Source organism: Canis lupus, chromosome 21, assembly GCF_048164855.1.
Source record: "Canis lupus baileyi chromosome 21, mCanLup2.hap1, whole genome shotgun sequence".
In the NCBI taxonomy this organism is placed as follows: Eukaryota; Metazoa; Chordata; class Mammalia; order Carnivora; family Canidae; genus Canis; species Canis lupus.
This window is the reverse complement of record NC_132858.1, coordinates 24560063-24578487: the sequence shown is the minus strand read 5'-3', so window position 1 is coordinate 24578487 and position 18425 is coordinate 24560063. Positions and strand designations below refer to the sequence as shown.

The 18425-nt window shown below is 48.7% G+C and overlaps 1 protein-coding gene across 7 annotated transcripts in view; it reads right to left on the bottom strand.

Moving 5' to 3' along the window:
- Positions 1-18425, bottom strand: part of PRR5L (proline rich 5 like) — a 142375-nt gene that overhangs the window by 64936 nt on the left and 59014 nt on the right. For 2 of the 7 annotated variants that reach the window (XM_072791149.1, XM_072791141.1), the window contains 3 exons: positions 2483-2614; positions 2260-2377; positions 280-499 (listed from right to left, as the gene is read on the bottom strand). The exons of 2 other annotated variants lie outside the window; for them this stretch is intronic. The gene's annotated coding sequence lies outside the window, so the exon portion shown is untranslated. Of the gene's footprint in view, positions 1-279; positions 500-2259; positions 2378-2482; positions 2615-3412; positions 4375-6123; positions 6204-18425 lie in introns of those variants that run through there. 3 more of the 7 variants (XM_072791138.1, XM_072791140.1, XM_072791143.1) reach the window with 3 other exon arrangements.

The window sequence follows — 18425 nt, the reverse complement described above, 5'->3', positions numbered from 1 at the left end:
TTGAGAGTCACTGATTATCCTATTTTTTTTTAAGATTTTATTTATTTATTCCTGAGAGACACAGAGAGAGGCAGAGACACAGGCAGAGGGAGAAGCAGGCTCCATGCAGGGAGCCTGATGGGGGGACTCGATCCCAGGACCCCGGGATCACGCCCTGGGCCGAAGGCAGATGCTCAACCGCCGAGCCACCCGGGCGTCCCAGGAAGCTGACTGTCCTGTTGGTCAAGAATTTTAAAAAATCTTCTCAGAGCACCACCAAGGATTACCTCGTTTACCCACCAATTTGGCCTGGGGATACTTCACAGTGAAAGGGGCCACAGGGCTCCACAGCGGGGGACTCCAGCAGCTGGCATGCTGTTGCAGAACTTCCCCAAAGTGACGGTGGCAGTTGACGTAGTCTCCCCCAGAGACACCTGGGGAATGACAGTGAACCAGTTCCAAAGGCGTATGTGGAGTTCGACAGCGAGCATTAATGGGTTTCCACCGAGGATTCTTGCAGCTGAGGGCATGAGCAAGTTGTGACAGGGTCTGAGGCAGCTGAGATCAGAGCAACACACACACACACACACACACACACACACACACACACACGCATCCCAGCCCTTGCTGGAGTCCCGCCCCCAGTCCTTGGGAAGCAGACAGAAACAAATGCTTCTTTCGGGTATCCTTCCAGGCTCACCTTAAGGTGACATATATTCTAGTTCCTGAACGAGGGAGCCCAAGGTGCTCCCTCATCCTAGCATTTGCTAAAAACCGAACCCTAACTGCTGTCACAGATGCCTTCAACAAAACACAGAACTCAGCCTGTGTCAAAAAAAAAAAAAAAAAAAAAGAACCAATCAAGCTAGAGGAGGTAAACGAGAAATGGGGGGCTGCTCCAGGCACCATTTGGCAAGCAGCCAAAGCGAAACCAGAACGCTGATGAATGCATTAGAAAAAATCATATATTTATACCCCAAAATTGAGGCAAGGGAAAGAGAATGAAAGCCTAGAGAGGTAATATGTGCTTTCAGGTAGCATACGATCATATGCAAAATAAATTATACAAACGTGTATGACCGGTTGCCGTGGGCCGTGGACAAAAAAAAAGGAGGGATTTTTTTGGTGAGTCCTATAACTCTCTGAAACCCTGAAACCTGTGACCTGTGGGCACAGGTCATCCATCAGCATGAAGAGGACAAGGCAAGGGAGGCACCATGTTTCAGGGTCATGCGCTTTATGGTTACACCCTTGATGCCTCATTTGCTTTACCCCAGTCCCAGCCCCCAAAAAAGCACACACACCACCCACTTTGATGAAGAACACTCGGATTTTTCACTCAAAGCTCAAGCACAGAGTAAAGGTAGCTGATTTTCATTACAGGCCTATCCTTTTGCTATACAGATAAAGAAAGGGGCAAGCCACATTCCATCCAAAAAGCTTCACATAGGAGTCCCTAAATTTCTTTCCCACAAAGAACCCAGTTCACCGGCTTGCTTTCCAGAGGCTAACAGAGCCTGATGAACCTGGCTGGGAGCTTCCGTTTTTCAACGAAGCCAGTATATAACAACATCATTTATTATCCTGCTACAGAAATGTAATATTTTTAAAAGGTGGGGAGGAAGAGAGCACTCTGTAGACATTTAAAGAATTAAAAAAAAAAAAAAGCCTCCAAAATCCTAGAATATGTGAGAACTAGAACTACCCTGGATAAAAAAAAAAAAAAAAAAAAAAAACAAACGTCAGCTTAAATTTAATAGACCGTTTAAATTCCTAGTTGATGGTAATTAGAGAGCAAGCAACATTTCTTTAAACGCTGCTAGACAGAACTTAATCCAATTTAGGTAATCACTAACCTTTGCTGGGTTCCCCCCCACCCCTCTCTCTCCTCTAAATGAAATCCAAGGATTGATCTACAAAGGCCATAAACTGGCAAAGCATAAGAAAAGAATATTTAAAGACAGAGATTGGGTGACTATTACCACAAAAGGCCAAGTCCAATTAAAATGGAAACAGGTCTCAGGAGCTCCCTAATTTAAACCGCCTATAAACTGGGGTTTCCAACCGGGCGTCATCACATACAGCCGAGGCAGGTGGGGGTCCTGCCCCGCTTGCCCCCTCTGGGTACCCCATGAGGCAAGCCAATGACCAGGGCCGGCTTCAGGTGGGCGTGAGAGCCAGCCCCTGCCAGACCGAGGCCAGTAATTCGCTATATTCAAAGTGTCCGCAGGGCCTCCCTCCTTCTTCCACCTCCTATCCCCTCCTTTTTAGAGCTCCTACACTGCTGGGGTATCCACTTCCAATCCAGAAGCTTCCGTGTGAACCACCAGGACTCCCCTGAGTACTTGGCACCCTGGATTCTTCACAGAAGGCCTTCAACGGTAGATATCAAAACGTACTAGAAAGAACAAGGGGCTTAAGTTAATGGCTGTTATGTCAGGAGAGGAACCAACCTCTCTGAGCCTCTGTGTGCACATCTTAAAATAGGGAAAATAATATTCACCCGCTCAGGCTGCCGAGAGGCTCGAGTGGCATCACCATGGCTGTAACTGGCTCATAGCAGTCGCCCAAGAAATAAGCCGGCCTGGATGTTTTCACTGCACAAGTTTCGAAGTACACCCTGGATCCCCAGGCCCTGATAAAAATGATAATCAACTCAAGGTCACCTCTGATGTCTCATCATTGCTTTGCATCATTTTACACTCCCAACCTCCTTCCTGGCTGCAAAGCGGAATCTTCCTTTGTAAAACGCTGCCTTCTGCTGACCAGGCTATCACGCTCTCTGTCCCAAATTCCTAACCTGGCCCCAAATCCGCGAAATAATTGTATTCTCTATCTTCGGCGATTGAGATACTAATTCACACTGACTTGTTAACAAATGATATGGTCTATAAGCTGTACTTTCAACATTTGCATAAAGAGAGGCAGTTCTAGGGCACAAACTTTTTTTTTTTTTTTTTTGGTTCATTTGAGACAGAGAAAGAGAGAGAGAGAGAGAGAGAGAGAGAGCACATGAGCAGAGGCAGAGGGAGAGGGAGAAGCAGACTCCCTGAGAAGCAGGGAGCCTGATGTGGGGCTCGATCCCAGGACCCAGAGACCATGACCTGAGATGAAGGCAGACGCCCTGCTATCTGAGCCACCCAGGTGCCCCGAGAACCAACTTTTAATGAGAAACATTAAATAGCAGGGATCTCTCCGAGACGCTCCCACCCTATGTCTCGAATCAACTCTGTAGTGGTCTAGCTCTGCGAAAGTGATTGAAAGGGAAAAAAGGCTGCAATTCAAGAAAGATTTCAGTATACCTGACCGCGTACAAGGGCCCTACAAAAGGAATGACCACAGGAAGCAATGAGGATCGAGAAATTATTAAGACATCCACAAAGTCCTAATAGTTCAATTCTCTGCGGATAAAAGGTCGAAACGCTGCACATACACTGTCGATGAGCAAACTTGAGGATGACGACATCTAGGGCTGGACCGCCAGCAGGGTATTTTCAGGTGCCTGTGTAACAGTTTTCTAAATACAAGATTAGGGCTTTTTTTTTCCCCCCTTCAGTAATTGAGTCATTCTGTGGTACTATGTGACGTAGAGAAAAAATAAGAAAGAAGAAGCCACCAAGTTACTCAACGAGAAGATGATCTAATCAACCACCGAGAAACAACAAACTAAAGGGAAGGTGTCCAGTACTGGCCGCCACTGGAGGCCCGGAGCGACAGGCCCAGACCCCATCCTCAGCTCCAGCCCTGCGCGTGTGTGGCTTCGGACACACTACTCAGCGGGCTCACCCCTGTAGGGCTGGGGATCTAACGGTACCCTCCTTCCTCATCACTGTTTTGGTGCAGATGGTATCACCAATGTCTCGGAAGGCAAAGCTGAAGACATAATAATAACTCACGAGGTGCTGGCCCCCACCCCTTCCTCCTTTTTTAAATAAAGGAAACATTTTTATAACGTTCAAATACCAATCGTTATTGAAGTCTCATGCACCGAGATATACATCCATGAGCCTCTGCATCTGAAAGAAAGGAGGTCTCCTCCTTACGGAACAAGGGAGTTTCTCTAAAGCCTGGAGCATTAAGGCGGATGGACTAGCTCATTTCTAAGCGTCTTTCTTCCTTTTTTTTTCTTTCTTTCTCTCTGTCTTCTTTCTCTTCCTTTCTTTCTTTCCGTCCTTCCCTCCCTTCCTTCCTTCTTTCTTTCTTTCCTTTTGTTTCCTTTCTTTTTCTTTCTTTCTTTCTCTTTCTTTCTCTGTCTCTGTCTTCTTTCTCTTCCTTTCTTTCCTTCCTTCCCTTCTTTCTCTTTCTGTTTCTTTTTTCTTTCTTTCTCCATCTTCCTTTCCTTCCTTTTCTTTCTCTCTTTTTCTTTCTCTCTTTTCTTTCTTTCTTTTCTTTCTTTCTCTCTCCCTTTCTTTCTTTACTACCTTCCCTCCCTCCTTTTTTTCTTTTTCTTTCTCTCTCTGTCTTCTTTCTTTCTCTCTTCCTTTCTTTCTTTACTTCCTTCCCTCCCTTCTTTGTTTTCTTTCTTTCTTTCTTTTTTCTTTCTCCCTCTCTCTCTTCCTTTCCTTCCTTCCTTTTTTCTTTTTCTATTTCTTTTTCTTTCTTTTTCTTTCCCTCTGTTTTCTTTCTTTTCTTTCTCTCTCTCTTTCCTTTCTTTCTTTCCTTCCCTCCCTCCTTCTTTTCTTTTCTTTTCTTTTCTTTTTTCTTCTTTTTTTTTTTCTTCTTTCCACTATTTCTGGCTCTGGCTGTTTGAAGCGTCCATAAAGTACCGAAAGGACAGTGGTCAGGGCTCGAAAAACCAAAGACAACCTGTGTGCACTGATGAAGCATCGTTGCCTTCACCTGGTGGTTGCCGAGGGAAAGCGCTCTCACCAGCCCCCTCGGTGGGGGGAGCAGCTCGGCCGCAGCCACGCTCCGCAGGGAGGGCGCCCGCTGCACCGCCCGCCGTCCTCCTGGGGACCCCGCCAGGCCCCGAGGCTTCCAGCGAGGCCACCTGAGCATCTGCCAGCTCCGCTTCGCCCTCCCGACCCACCTGCGGCCCCTCGGCGTCCAGAGCGGCGCCTTCCCCCGACAGCGATTTACCCGAGCTCGGCGCCCGGCGGGGCAGCCGTGCGGCGCGGGCCGATGTCAGGGTCCCCGGAGGGCGCCCCCCGAGGCCGGTGCTGGGTGCGCGGGGCCTGCTCCACCAGCGCCCGGTGCCCGGGGCGGCGCGCACCCGCGGGGGCCTCGGAGCGTGCCCGGCCTGCGCGCACCGGCTCCAGGGCGCACGGCCCGACGCGGGGGCCGCCCGGGGCGCTCGGGCCGCTCTCGGGACCCCACGGGCCTCCCGCCGGGCGCCCAGAGGTGCTCCCCGCCTTCCTGCGGACCGACACCTTCCTGCGGACCGACACCTCGCGGCTCCGGGCCCCGGGGGACGAGGCGGCGGCGTGTGACCCGGGGCGGGCGCGGGGGCGGGGGCGACCTCCCGCGGGCCGGGCCCTGCCAGCACAGTCTGCGGGGCTCGGCCTCGGGAACGGGGTGCGGGGGGAGGGGGCAGGGCGCCGGCAACGGGGGTCGGGGCCGCGGGACCGGAGCGGGGCTCCAGGGCGGCCCCTGCGCGCACAGGCCCCTCCCCGCGTGCGCACGGTGGGCGCGCAGGGGCGAGGTCCTCGCCGGGGCGGGGGGGGGTGTCGCGGGCTGCGCCCCGGGCCGCCGCGCTCCGTGGAGCCGGGGAGCCGGGGGAGCCGGGCGAGCCCGGGGCAGGCAACGCGGGAGGCAGGGAGGTCGCGCGCCCAGGTCCCCAGCAGTGCCCCCCCCTCCCCCCCCGCCCCGCCGCGGAGAGCCCGGGAGGCAGCCGGAAAACTTTCTTTTTCGACCTGCGGCACAGCCCGGGTCCCGCGGTCCCGCGGCCGGCGGCATCCCCGGCCCACGCCCCCCCCCCCCCCCCGGAGGTCGCCGGCCGGTCCGGGATGAGGGTCTCCGCCCGCCGGCCCCATCCGGCCCCATCCGAGCCCGCTGCACCGGGACTCGCCGCCCCCGGGGCTTCCCCGCGCACCGCCCGGGGTCCCGGCGCTGAGTCACCCGAGCTCTCCGGGACCGGCCCCCCCGCCCGGGACGCCGCGCGCCGGGGAAGTTTCCGGGCCTCCCGGGGAAGTTCTTTTCTCTCACCCGGAGCGACGAGGGACCGGGGCTCCTCTCCCGCCGCGCGCGGCCCCGCTCGGCCCCGCCCGCCGCGCCCGCCGCGCCCGCCGCGCCCGCCTCCGCCGGCTCCCGCCGGACTCCCCGACTCCCGTCCACCAGCGCCGGCCCCGGCTCCCCAGCCCGCCGCTGACACGTTTCCCTCCTCCCCCTCCTCCTCCTCCTCCTCCTCCTCCTCCTCCCCTCCTCCTCCTCCCCCTCCTCCTCAGCTCAAGGCGTCTCCTCCCCCTCCTCCTCCTCCCCTTCTCTTCCTCCTCCTCCTTTTCTACTCCTCCTCCCACCTCCCCCTCTTCCCCCTCCTCCTCCTCCTCCTCTCCCTCCTCCTCCTCCTCTCCCTCCTCCTCCTCCCCCCACCTCCCCCTTTTCCCCCTCCTCCCCTCCCCCTCCTTCCCTCCTCCTCTCCCTCCTCCTCTCCTCCTCCTTCCCTCCTCTACCTCCTCCTTCCCTCCTCCCCCTCCTCCTCCCCCTCCTTCCCTCCTCCTCCTCTCCCTCCTTCTCCTCCTCTCCCTCCTCCTCCTCCCCCTCTTCCTCCTCTCCTTCCTCCCCCTCTCCCTCCCCCTCTCCCTCCTCCTCTCCCTCCTCCTCCTCTCCCTCCCCCTCCTCCTCTTCTCCCTCCTCCTCCTCCTCTCCCTCCTCCTCCTTTCCCTCCTCCTCCCCCTCCTCCTTTCCCACCTCCTCCTCTCCCTCCTCCTCTCCTCCTCTCCTCCTCCCACTTTTCCTATCCTGTACTCAGAGCATTTGTTTCCCTCCCTCCGCCCCCACCCCACCTCACCCCTCACCCTCCTCCTCCCCTGCAGCGCCTCTCACTCCGCGGGGGAGGGGGCGCCTGCACTTTTCATCCAGATCAACAATTTCAGGAAATCCAGCTCTTAACTTGAAAAGCCTGGGAGGATGCAACAGGTCCAGAGACAGAGAGAGAGAGCGAGCGCTCCCAGGAGACGAGGTTCCCCCAGGAACCCTCTAGCCAGGGACCTGCGCCTCACCCCCCTACTGGGCCGCCCTACCCCGAAGTCCCCCCAGGGATTGTTCCTCAGGCTCAGGACAGTGCCAGAGAGCCTGGGACTTTCACTGTTGCTTCAAGGAACAGTCCCCAGGCAGATTCCAGGAACAGTTCATTTAAGTCCATTAATGAAAATATAATTCCAGTGAAGTCTCCCTTAGGTTTGCAAAACCCTTTTAAAGCTTCTAAATTCTCTTTTCCCGCTGAAGGTTTAGTGAATTGGAGGGTCCCCCAGAGTTTGAAACAACAGAAAACCAGTCAATCTCAAAACTAAAAAAATGTAAAAATTATTTTTTCTTTTTCTTTCTTTCTTTCTTTCTTTCTTTCTTTCTTTCTTTCTTTTTTTCTTTTTTCTTTTTTTTTTTTTTTTTTTGTGCAGGTGGTAAGAATTTGAGGCAGCTGCTTTCAGGACTCCCTGGCTTGTATAATTTCACCCTATGGTTGAGCAGGAAATACTTTTAAAATGCTGCCCGCTCAAACATCACACTTAGGCTCTGAAACCACAGTGACATTTGCTGAAAAAAAAAAAAAAAGAATATGTCTTTTTATGTCAAAACTGAGAAGAAAAAAAATAAGTGTTTATTCTGATCACTGTGACCTTAACAAAACCTAAGTAAGGAAGGCTTGCCGGTCAGGGTGTGCCCAAGGGAGTTCCTTGGGGCCCCGTGAGCCCCACTTGTCCAATGATACTAAAGGAGTCTCAGTACAAACCCCAGGGTGATGAAGAGACTTTGACTCTCACCCCAGACATCACACACAGGGCAAAGCCCCTGCTCCAGCACGGGCCTGGGAGAGGAAAGCGTGGCTGGGACTTCAGCTGCCTCAAGGCAGCTGTGCTGAAGTCTTAAGAGCAAATGCCTGGCCCCAGGAGGTCAAAGTTTGTATCCCACCTCCTCCTGCTGCTAGCTGCCGGATACTAGCCAAGTTCCTTAGCTGTGCTATGCCTCAATTTACTCCTATGAAAATGGGGATAGAAGTAGTAGTGATCTCGGGGTTGCTATGAGAATGTGATGAGTTCATATGGAGAAAGCGCTCAGAGTCTCTGCAGGATTTCAACAGAAATTAAGCCATTATTATTATTATTATTATTATTATTATTATTATTATTATTATTATCATTATCTCACAGGTCAGGAAAGTGCAAGGAGAGCTATTTCTACCGGGCCACAGGAACACGGTCGGTTGGGCACGCTCATTCTGCCCCGCTAACTCCCTCATCTCCTTCAAAACGCTTTGTTCAGGGAGGCCTACCTTATTCTGTTTCATGTTATAGCTCACTCCTCCTTCCCAATCCCCCTCACTGGACTCTACTTTTTCTTTTGTTCGTTGTGTCTATCACCTTATAACATGTTACAGAATTTATTTATATTTTTTAAGAAACTGTATCTCACTGGGTGTTATGCTATGTTGACAAATGGAACTCCAATAAAAAATGAAAAAATTTTTAAAAATTTTAAAAAGAGAGAAAAAAAAAAAAGAAACTGTATCTCTCTCCCACCACCTCTTACTCCGAGGCCATAACATCAGCTCCATAGGAACACGGGCTTTGGGCAGCCCGGGAGAAGCTGCATGGAGCCTGCTTCTCCCTCTGCCTATGTCTCTGCCTCTCTCTCTTTGTGTGTCTCTCATGAATAAATAAATAAAATCTTAAAAAAAACAAAAAGGAACACAAATTTGTTCTGCACACTGGTATCATTCAAGATCCTAAGACAGTGCCTGGCATGAAGTGTGTACCCAGTAAATATATGAATGGATTCACTCAGCAAATTGATGCTGTGTTGATAAGATGGGTTAGACAAAAAAAAAACACAAAAAAAACCACGCACACACACACACACACACACACACACACACACACAAAAGATGGGTTAGACACTGTGCAGCAAGAAAGAAAGTAATCGGTAGGCTTACCCAAGGATGAAAGAGGCTCCCTCTGGAAGAAGTGTACTCCCTAGTGACGAGAAGTACCCACAATATAGGTGATGCCAGCTTGGCGGGGAAGCCAGAAAAGAGTACTCAAAGACCAGAAGGGAGGTTTAAAGAGGTTAGTCTCTTCTAAACCTAAGAGTTGCAAATTGTGTAACCTGAATTTTCTTAAAATGAGAAGTGGCAAACATTTGGTGTAAATCAGAGCTTCTGTCTAATAACTATTACTATCAATGTCTTATACTTGTCAGCACCCACCTTTTAACCAAAATTCTATCTAAACACCAATGGAACATTGCCTTTTCTGAGGAAACAGAATCTTGCTAGGAGAAACCAATACAGATTATTCTATTTAAATAGAATAATTCATTTGTGGAAATGTAAATTCTAGGTCTTTGGAAGACATCGCACAGCTTGCTGTGGCCACAGCCTCTGGAATGGAAGTTGGCCGAATCAAGGTCCCTGCTGAAAAGGCAGGCCTTAGGCAGCCCCTTTAAGGTCAAGGGAGGTACCTAAACTGAATGCAGCAAAACTCTGTGACAAACTTGTGTGACAAACTCTGGCCCAGAAAAGGTACACTGAGCCAATCAGATTCCATTTCAGGAATGCAAACACACAGAGATGCACAAATGAATGCACATGCGCACACACACACACACACACACACACACACACACACAGAGCTAGTATCCAGACCAGTAGCTGAGAGGGCATGACTTTACCTAAACCCTAGATTCTAGAAGCTGCATCATCTGTGAACCAGCTAAATGGGTATTAGATGTGCCATAGGCAAGTGGCATCGAGACAGGGAGAAGCAGAGGCCCTCCCTGGGCTGCCTTGGGATCAAAACCACCATCCAGTTTCTCCTCATCCAGAGGTGTATTTTTCTTCTTTTCCTTTGTTCTCATAACAATGCCTGCCCACCCCATCTTCATAATTCGTTCCTGTCCCCAAAAGTCTAACCAGACCAAGTTCAGAAAGGGTGATGTGACTTGTCCAGAGTTATACACAAGGTAAAAGAAGGCTAAGGCAGGGTTCCCCTATTCCAATTCAGCCCTCTTGTGCTACACCATAGGATTAACCGTGTCTGTCTCTGAATAATAATTAAAATCACTGGAATTTACAAAATCAGAGCATTTAATGCCTCAAGGATCTGTAGAATACAATGGGTGTAAAATAAATATGTGCTAATTTGAGCATTCTAGTTTGGACCTCCTGCCATAATACTTCAATGTCTCAAACAATGTCTTAAAGGCATTCCGATGAAGAAAAGCATCATCGCCTTTCATACGTTTTTCTCCTTTTTACAGATGGAAAAATAGAGGTCCTGAAAATCCAAGATCCTTTGCTAATAATGCCTGGCACAGAGTTTGTGAGGAGCACAGGTTGGTAGGTTGCCCAGGCTTGTGTAGCATTAGAACATACAGTTTTTCAGGTTCTCAGAGCTCTGGCCATAAAATAAGTTAATGTAGTTACTCATGATAAATACCAATCTAGATACAGAACTTGCGTAAGCACTCAGTATACATCCACAGCACCACGCCATCCATAAAAACAGGACCATTTGAGAAATAAGCTCAGCATCTGATCTAACACCAGGATATAAAATCAGTGACCTTTGGTACAGCAGGAAGACTTCACACACAAATGGGAAAAAGGCTTGCCTTCCTTCTGTCCTCCTTTTAAAACTTCCACTTGCACTGAGTGCAAAAACTGAAGAACCTGAAGTTTGTTCTTTGAAGAATTTTGGATGATACAAACAAAAATTTGTTTTTGTCCTCACCATCCTTTCCTTAGGAAAAATGGAGTATTTCTGGTGTGTTGGTTGTTAGTCACTTTTTTTTTCTTTTTGTCTTTCGGTAGGGGGAAGGATCTGGCTTCTACTTGAAAGAGGCTGGTAGTTTTTTTGAGTTTGTAATTTGAGAATGAGTTGAATGAGAAAATCTTAAAAGTGAAAAAGAATTTAGCAATCCTACACGAATTTACCCCGGACAGTCCAGATTTCAACTATTCCTCCCCACAATTCCAAGTCAGTCCACTAGTTGACTGGCCACCTACTGGTATCAAGTACTAGGGATGCCGGTGAACAAGACAAAGTCTCTACCAGCAAAGGGCAGCAATCAAACAATAAACATGCAAATGAACACACAATGGAGATCATTTCAATACTGGCCTTTGCCATGAGAAGGATACAGGGTGTTGGAGTGACCGCAGGGAAGAGAAATGCTTGATTCAGGGTAATCCGGGATGGTCTCAGCCAGGGTAGCCTTGGCACTGAGATTTAAATGGGATTTAAATGATGAAAAGAAGAATCCATTGGAACAGAAGGATGTTCCAAATGAAAGACATGACCAATACAGGGGCCTTGAGTGAAGAAGAAGCTTGGTAAGGGAGAGGGATGAGAGGAAAACCATTATGGTGGAAGAATAGAAAACATGTGGATAGGGGCACAAGAGGAGGTTCAAGAAATAGATTGGGGTGAGATCACATAGGAAGTCAGGGTAAGCGTTTGGCCACAGTGGGAGGTCATCAGAGGGTTTTAGAGAGGAAGTACCATGATCCAAGTTCTGCATTAGAAACATCCCTCTGGCTGGCGGGTGGCAGGTGACCTAGAAAAAGGGCAAGAGTGAGAGCAGTCCTTTTGAAGAGGTGGCCTTAGGAGACCAAAGAAGAGATGATAATACTTGGATTAGGTGTAGAGCAATTATATTTGTCAAATATGGAATTGGATATGATGAAACTTTCTGATGGCTTAGCCGCGTGAGGAAGGATAGGCATCATGGGTGAGGCTTCAGTTTTTTGTTTTGTCCAAGCAATGGGATGGATGGTGGTGCCATTTGCTGAGATGGGAAAGACAAAATGGAGAGTACAGTTAGGAAGAGAATCCATTGTTCTGCGGTCGCTCTGTGAAGTTTGAAATACCTGGGTGAGAGCCAGGCAGAGATGTCAAATAGACACTTGAATAGATGAGATGGCATTGAGGGATGGGTACATTTGAGGGATAAATTTGAGAGCTCTCAGTGTTTAGAAATGGTATTAAAAATCAAAGGAGGCAGCCCCGGTGGCCCAGCGATTTAGCTCCTGCCTTCAGCCCAGGGCCTGATCCTGGAGACCCGGGATCGAGTCCCGCATTGGGCTCCCTGCATGGAGCCTGCTTCTCCGTCTGCCTGTGTCTCTGCCTCTCTCTCTCTCTCTCTCTCTCTCTCTCTCTGTGTGTTCTCTCATGAATAAATAAATAAAATCTTTAAAAAAAAAAAGTCAAAGGACCAAGTGTGACGCTTTAATGAGTGAGTAAGGACAGAGAGGAGAAGCCAGGAAGAACAGAGGAGTCTAATAAAAGAAGAGCTACCAGCAGAGGAATGAAAAGCAATGAGTTGCTAATGAGATGGGGGAAGTCCAAGGGAATGTGACGTGGAGGCCTAACGAAGAAGAGGTACCAGGAAGGAAGGCTCGGGCAAGTAGGTCCAACGCTGTCAAAAAGTGAAAGGAGAACAGAGAAGTCACTTTTCTTTGACCAAGCCCCATTGGTGACCTTGATGAGGGTCCTTTCAATGGAAGGATGTGGGAGGAAATCCTGTCAGAATGGCCTGCAAGAGAAAGAGTTGAAGAGGTGTAGGTGTAGGATCCCCGGGTGGCTCAGTGGTTTAGCGTCGCCTTCAGCCTTAGAGCATGATCCTGGAGTCCCGGGATCAAGTCCCGCATCAGGATCCCTGCATGGAGCCTGCTTCTCCCTCTGCCTGTGTCTCTGCCTCTCTCTCTCTCTCTCTCTCTGTCTGTGTGTGTGTGTCTCTCATGAATGAATAAATAAAATCTTAAAAAAAAAAGAGAGAGAGAGAAAGAGTTGGAGAGAAGGAGACAGGGAATATTAACAACTCTTACAAGAGTTTCGCCGTGAAGGGGAGCAGAGAAATGGGGCTCTACTGGAGGGGGGTGCAGAGTCAAGAGAAAGTCTGTTGACCTCATGGTCTGATTACTTTTAAATGGGTGACAATGAGTAAGGCATGTTTTGAAGGTTGATGAGAGTTATCCAATGGAGAGGGAAATTGATTTATGTCCCTACTCACAGGTCGGTGGGTTGGGGTAGAAGTTAATGCTCTTCCGAGCGCGTTCTCCAAATGTGGCACGTTAGAATGCACTTTAAACATTTTTATTTTTTCCCAAATGTTTATATTTGCAAGCTCTTTTATTGTCTTGTAATTATGAAGTGGTGTTGATCTGGTTGGAAGATTTAAACATTTGTAAATGCCATGCACTTACACGATGAGACTGAGACGTTAGGGCGAACGCTGCCAAACTAAGATTTTGACACGCACAGGGAAGGTTCCCATGTCAGGACTTGTGCATTACACAACTGCAAGGGGCATCGGTCGCTTGAATTATAGTGCGCATGGCATCTTCTGCCATTGTGCAAAATGGCAGACTTGAGCTAAAGGTTCTTTGGGCTGCCTCCTCCACCAACCGACCACTAGTATGGATCCATCTCCAGACTTTTTCTCTGCTGACGTAGGAATCTGCTATATAGACATCAACCCACTCACCACTGCCACCTCCGAAGATGCTGACATCGTACTGCCCGGTTCGTCTCTCGGAAGGCCTTTCGCATCCAGAGGCAATGGAAGATGTTCATAGCCAACCACGTACCCCAATATCTTGTGTCACAATGAGATCAGCACATGCTCGATCCAGCTCTGCACCTCCAGGCAAGACTGAACAGGAAACTTTCCAAATAAATACTCGAAGGTGTTCCAAAAAAAGTTCTTTCATTTTCCTTAGTCATTGGAGCAGACATTGGGGGATGCATCCTCAAACCATACCCTCTTTTCCAGATCTTGCAGGATGGGGCAGTGGATCATCCTCTAACTTGTGACAGGGGCCTGGTCTTCAGAGGGGGCACTTGAAGAAGAGCAGGCAAGGAGTACCAGTCAGACTACCCTTTAAGGATTCAAATAGTAGATAAGATGGCTGGTCTCCTGGCGCCATGTCTGTCCCAGCAAGAGCTGGCTCGGCGTGCTCCTGGCTTCCTGGCAGCACCCACAGACTCATCATGACCCTCTGCCTTCAGGGATGCAGGACTCGGGTACTCAGAACTCTTTGTGGCCTTCAACCCTGTCTCTGCCCATCAATACAAGAAGCTCAAGGTTTCCCTTAGTCCTCCAGACTGTCGTCACCACTTGGCTGTTTCCATTCCCATATCTGACCTGTCTCCCAGTCCTTCCGCATCCCCCAGAACCTTCTGTTGTGTGCTCTGCAACTCACAGTCGACACTCCTAGAGATCATTGGGGACCCCAAAGGACCTTGGTTCATGTGGTTCTACCTACCAATACGTACTGGATTTGAAATTAAGCAAGAAGGTTAGCTTACTCACTTGAAAATAATTAAGAAAATCATCAAATATTTTATGAAAAATATTTTTTTAAAGTCATGGGAAGAACGGTGTCATTTTTACATTTCTGCAAATTTCTTTAACTTTCAGATTAATAGAAGACAGCTGGACTCTGCTATCCACTTCTGCATTCAGTCTGTGGTGTTATCACACATCACGTAGCCTCTGGAAAATTCCACCGTGCACTTGTGAGTGAAAAGGCAAATAATATCGTAGGCTTGCTATGAAAATAGTTGTTGACCTGTGGATCTCTGACAGGGGCTCAGAGACTCCCTGGGGTTCCTAAACTATACTTTAAGAATCACTGTTCTGAGCCTTTGTTCTCCCCAAAATCCTCTCTAATGGTGGCGGGTTTTCTCCAACTCTCCTTCCATTACTGGACTGTGAAGGATGGTGCTTGTCCTTGCTTGTTGTGCCACTTTCAAGACCACATTCGCTCCCTAAAAATCCCCATCGAACCATCAGATTATTCTACTCACTTCCCTTCTTGTTGTGGTCATTGCAGCCCCCCAGATTGTTCCCCTCTTTCCTTGAAGCTTTGAGTCCTGGTTCATGCTCACTGCCTCAGCTACTGCTCCTGTAGTAGCTAAATCCTGATGATTTCAGTATTCAGAGACAAAATCCTTGCAGTGTCCTAGCTACCCAGTCCCTTGACCTCTGATCTTGTTCGCCACTCTATTGTGGTCACTCTTCCTCATGATCAGCCTCGACTTTGTCATTTCCTATTGCCACACTCTCCCAGTACATCTTTCCAGTTCATCCCACCAGAACCCTATTCGGCAACTCCCTGAAATCTATTATCGTTCATGGCCTCCCTCCTCACTCAGATTAGGTTCCGTTATGGTATTAACTCCCTCACACGCACCCTACACTCCCTTGCCCTTTCTCACTTCACTGTATTTGCTTCGTTAGGTCAAGGTTGTTCAGTCTAACTCTCTTCCTTATCGGTGCCTGAATCGGTTTAAACCGTGTGCCTGGAGAGACACACACAAGCACACTGCCTGATTTCACTTCAAATTCATGCTCACCACCCTCCCGGGTTGTAACATCACTCAGCAGCCAGCACTAGATGTCTCTAGTCTAGTCACCATCCCGCTGTCTCCAAGACTCCCAGGTTTTCTCACGCATCCTCACTCTCAGCTGAGAACCTTTTTCCCTTTTTTTTTTTTTTTTATGATAGTCACAGAGAGAGAGAGAGAGGCAGAGACATAGGCAGAGGGAGAAGCAGGCTCCATGCACCAGGAGCCCGATGTGGGATTCGATCCCAGGTCTCCAGGATCATGCCCTAGGCCAAAGGCAGGCGCCAAACCGCTGCGCCACCCAGGGATCCCCCCTTTTTCCCTTTTTTGAACGAGAACATGGGAACATAATTTCCATAATGCTAGGGACTGAATGCTTGTATGTGGGCATTTGTATGTGGAACCCCTCATCCCCAGTGTGATGGTATTGGAGGTGCTTAGGGTTAGATAGGGTCATGAGGATAGGGCACTCATGGTGGGATTAGTGCCCTTTAAAAAAGAGAGAGATACAAGATCGTTAATCTCTCTCGGTCTCTCTCTCAACCAAAGACAAGTCATGTGAGTACACAGCAAGAAGGAGGCATCTGTAAGCTGTGGAAAGGATCCTCACCAAGAACCAAATACCTTGATCTTGGACTTCCCAGCTCCCACGCCTGTGAGGAAATGCCCTCTGTTGTTTGGGTGCCCAGCCTACGGTGTTTGTTACAGCAGCAGGAGCTGACTAAGGCACATATGCTGTACCTACTCCCCCCCCACCAGACTCTGCTGCCATGCTCTGCTTCCCTTCTGTTGGTGGAGAAGAGCTGCCAGTGCTGAATCTGAGGCTGACCCCTCTGTTGTGCACCAGGCCTCATTCCCCACACTCTTCATCTTTTTAGGGGGTGTGTGGGACGTTTTTCCATTCCCACCATCTTGGTTTACATAGAGCAAAACACCTTGAAAGAGTTTTCCATATTCATTGTCCCTACTATTCCTTCTCTTTTTCTTTCTTTGGCCTCTCCAACGGGGCTTTCATCCTCTCCATTCTGAGGAAACTACTGTGGGGGCTGTCCATGATCTCCACAAAAGGAACTCAATACACACTTGTCGAAAGAATGAACGCATGAGTCCTCAGATTGTGAGGACCTCACAACAGAAGAGTTTCCCATGCATGTGCATATGCACACGCAGATAGAGTGGGGGTGATGGAGGGGTGAGGGAGGGGTGGTGAGAAGACTCTTCCTGGCCCCAGCTCCTGTGAAACCCAGCCTGTCCTTGTCTCCCTGAGAGGCCCAGGCCCTTTCATCTGAGACAGTGGAGTACAGGGTACAGGGTACAGGTGAGGCTGTCCTTTGCAACACATCTTGACCAGGACTGTCATCCTACTATAATAAGCCAAACCTTGCAGTCAAGAAGTATTTCCTTGTGGGGAAGAAGCCTACACTTTGGTACCATTTGGGGCCAGTTCCTTAACCTGTTGGAATCCCAGTTGCAGATGCAAATTGTTTTTCAGGGATTTTACAAGTTCTAAATGAGATTTGGGAGTATTATGCGGAAAAGGTATATGGTGCTTGTCACACTGTCGAACAATATGTGTAGTGGCAATAGAAGAGTAATGAAGCACATGCAAACATCGTGTGTTTGTTTCCCTAGATAAAGAATCCCAATTTCTTTATGGTAAAGCCTAGGATTGTTTTCAATTCCCAATTTGGCTCACATCCGTTTTAGCTTTTCTTTACACTCGAATGTCTATTATATATCACAGCACAAACATACCATTGTATTAAAAAAAAATGCTACTGAATGTGAGAGAGACTTCAACTAGTAGTCCAAGAACCTGGAAATAAAACGGTGATCTTAAAACATGACTCTCACACCCTCCCCATGACAAGAACAGATAAAATAAAAATAAGGAGCATAATCACATGAATATAACCCTATAAGACAGTAGCCTGTGTTGCACACATACAGAGGCAGATGGAATGAGCAAGAACGTGTTTATGCTTATTCATCCCTGTCCGAGGGGGAGGGGAGAGCAGTAGAGGGAAGAGAAGGGACGGGAAGAGTCCTGGTCAGGGTAGTTCATCTAGGCTATGGCCTGATGAAAAATCCCTTGGGGCAATCTAGGCCATGTTCCTCAGAGTTAGAATCCCTCACACAACCCAATCCATGAGCTTAGTGTCCTGTGTGCCATGATAGACCCACAGGGCACATCCTGCGCAAAGTAAGCTTTTTGGGATTGACTCACGTGAACTAGATTCTCCAGAGCCTAATGCAGAACAGTTACTCTACAGTCAGTAATGTTGGATTCTAGAACTCTGCCTAGAATCACATTGATAAATGCTTTCTTTAGGTGAAAGAGTTGGCACTGGTAGGAAATTACTCATTTTCCATTTTAATCTAAATCTCCCTTTGTAAGATGGATCTCCATTATACCCAAAGCATTGTACATGCTTTCCCCTTTCACCTTCTTCCTCTTCCTCTTCCCCTTCCCCCTCCTCCTCCTTCTCTCCTTCCTCCTCCTCCCCCTTCTTTTCTCCTCCTCCTCTTCCTCCTCCACCTCCTCCTCCTCCTCCTCCTCCTCCTCCTCCTCCTCCTCCTCCTTCTTCTTCTTCTTCTTCTTCTTCTTCTTCTTCTTCTTCTTCTCCTCCTTCTTCTCCTTCTTCTTCTCCTTCTTCTCCTTCTCTGTTTCTCTCTCTCCACAAATGTGGAATCAATAATAACAACAATTACAACTGACATCAATATTAACGGCAGACGTAGAATGTGCTGAACGGTGCCAGGCGCTTAGAACCCAGTATCTCACTCCTCAGACAATGCGATGACATGGATGCTATGATTACTCCCACTTAACAGATGAAGAAATCCAGACTCACATGGATGGTTTAGTTCTTTCTCAGCTCACACACTTGTCAGAAGTAAAACAAAACAAAACAAAACAAAGCAAAACAAAACAGAACAAAA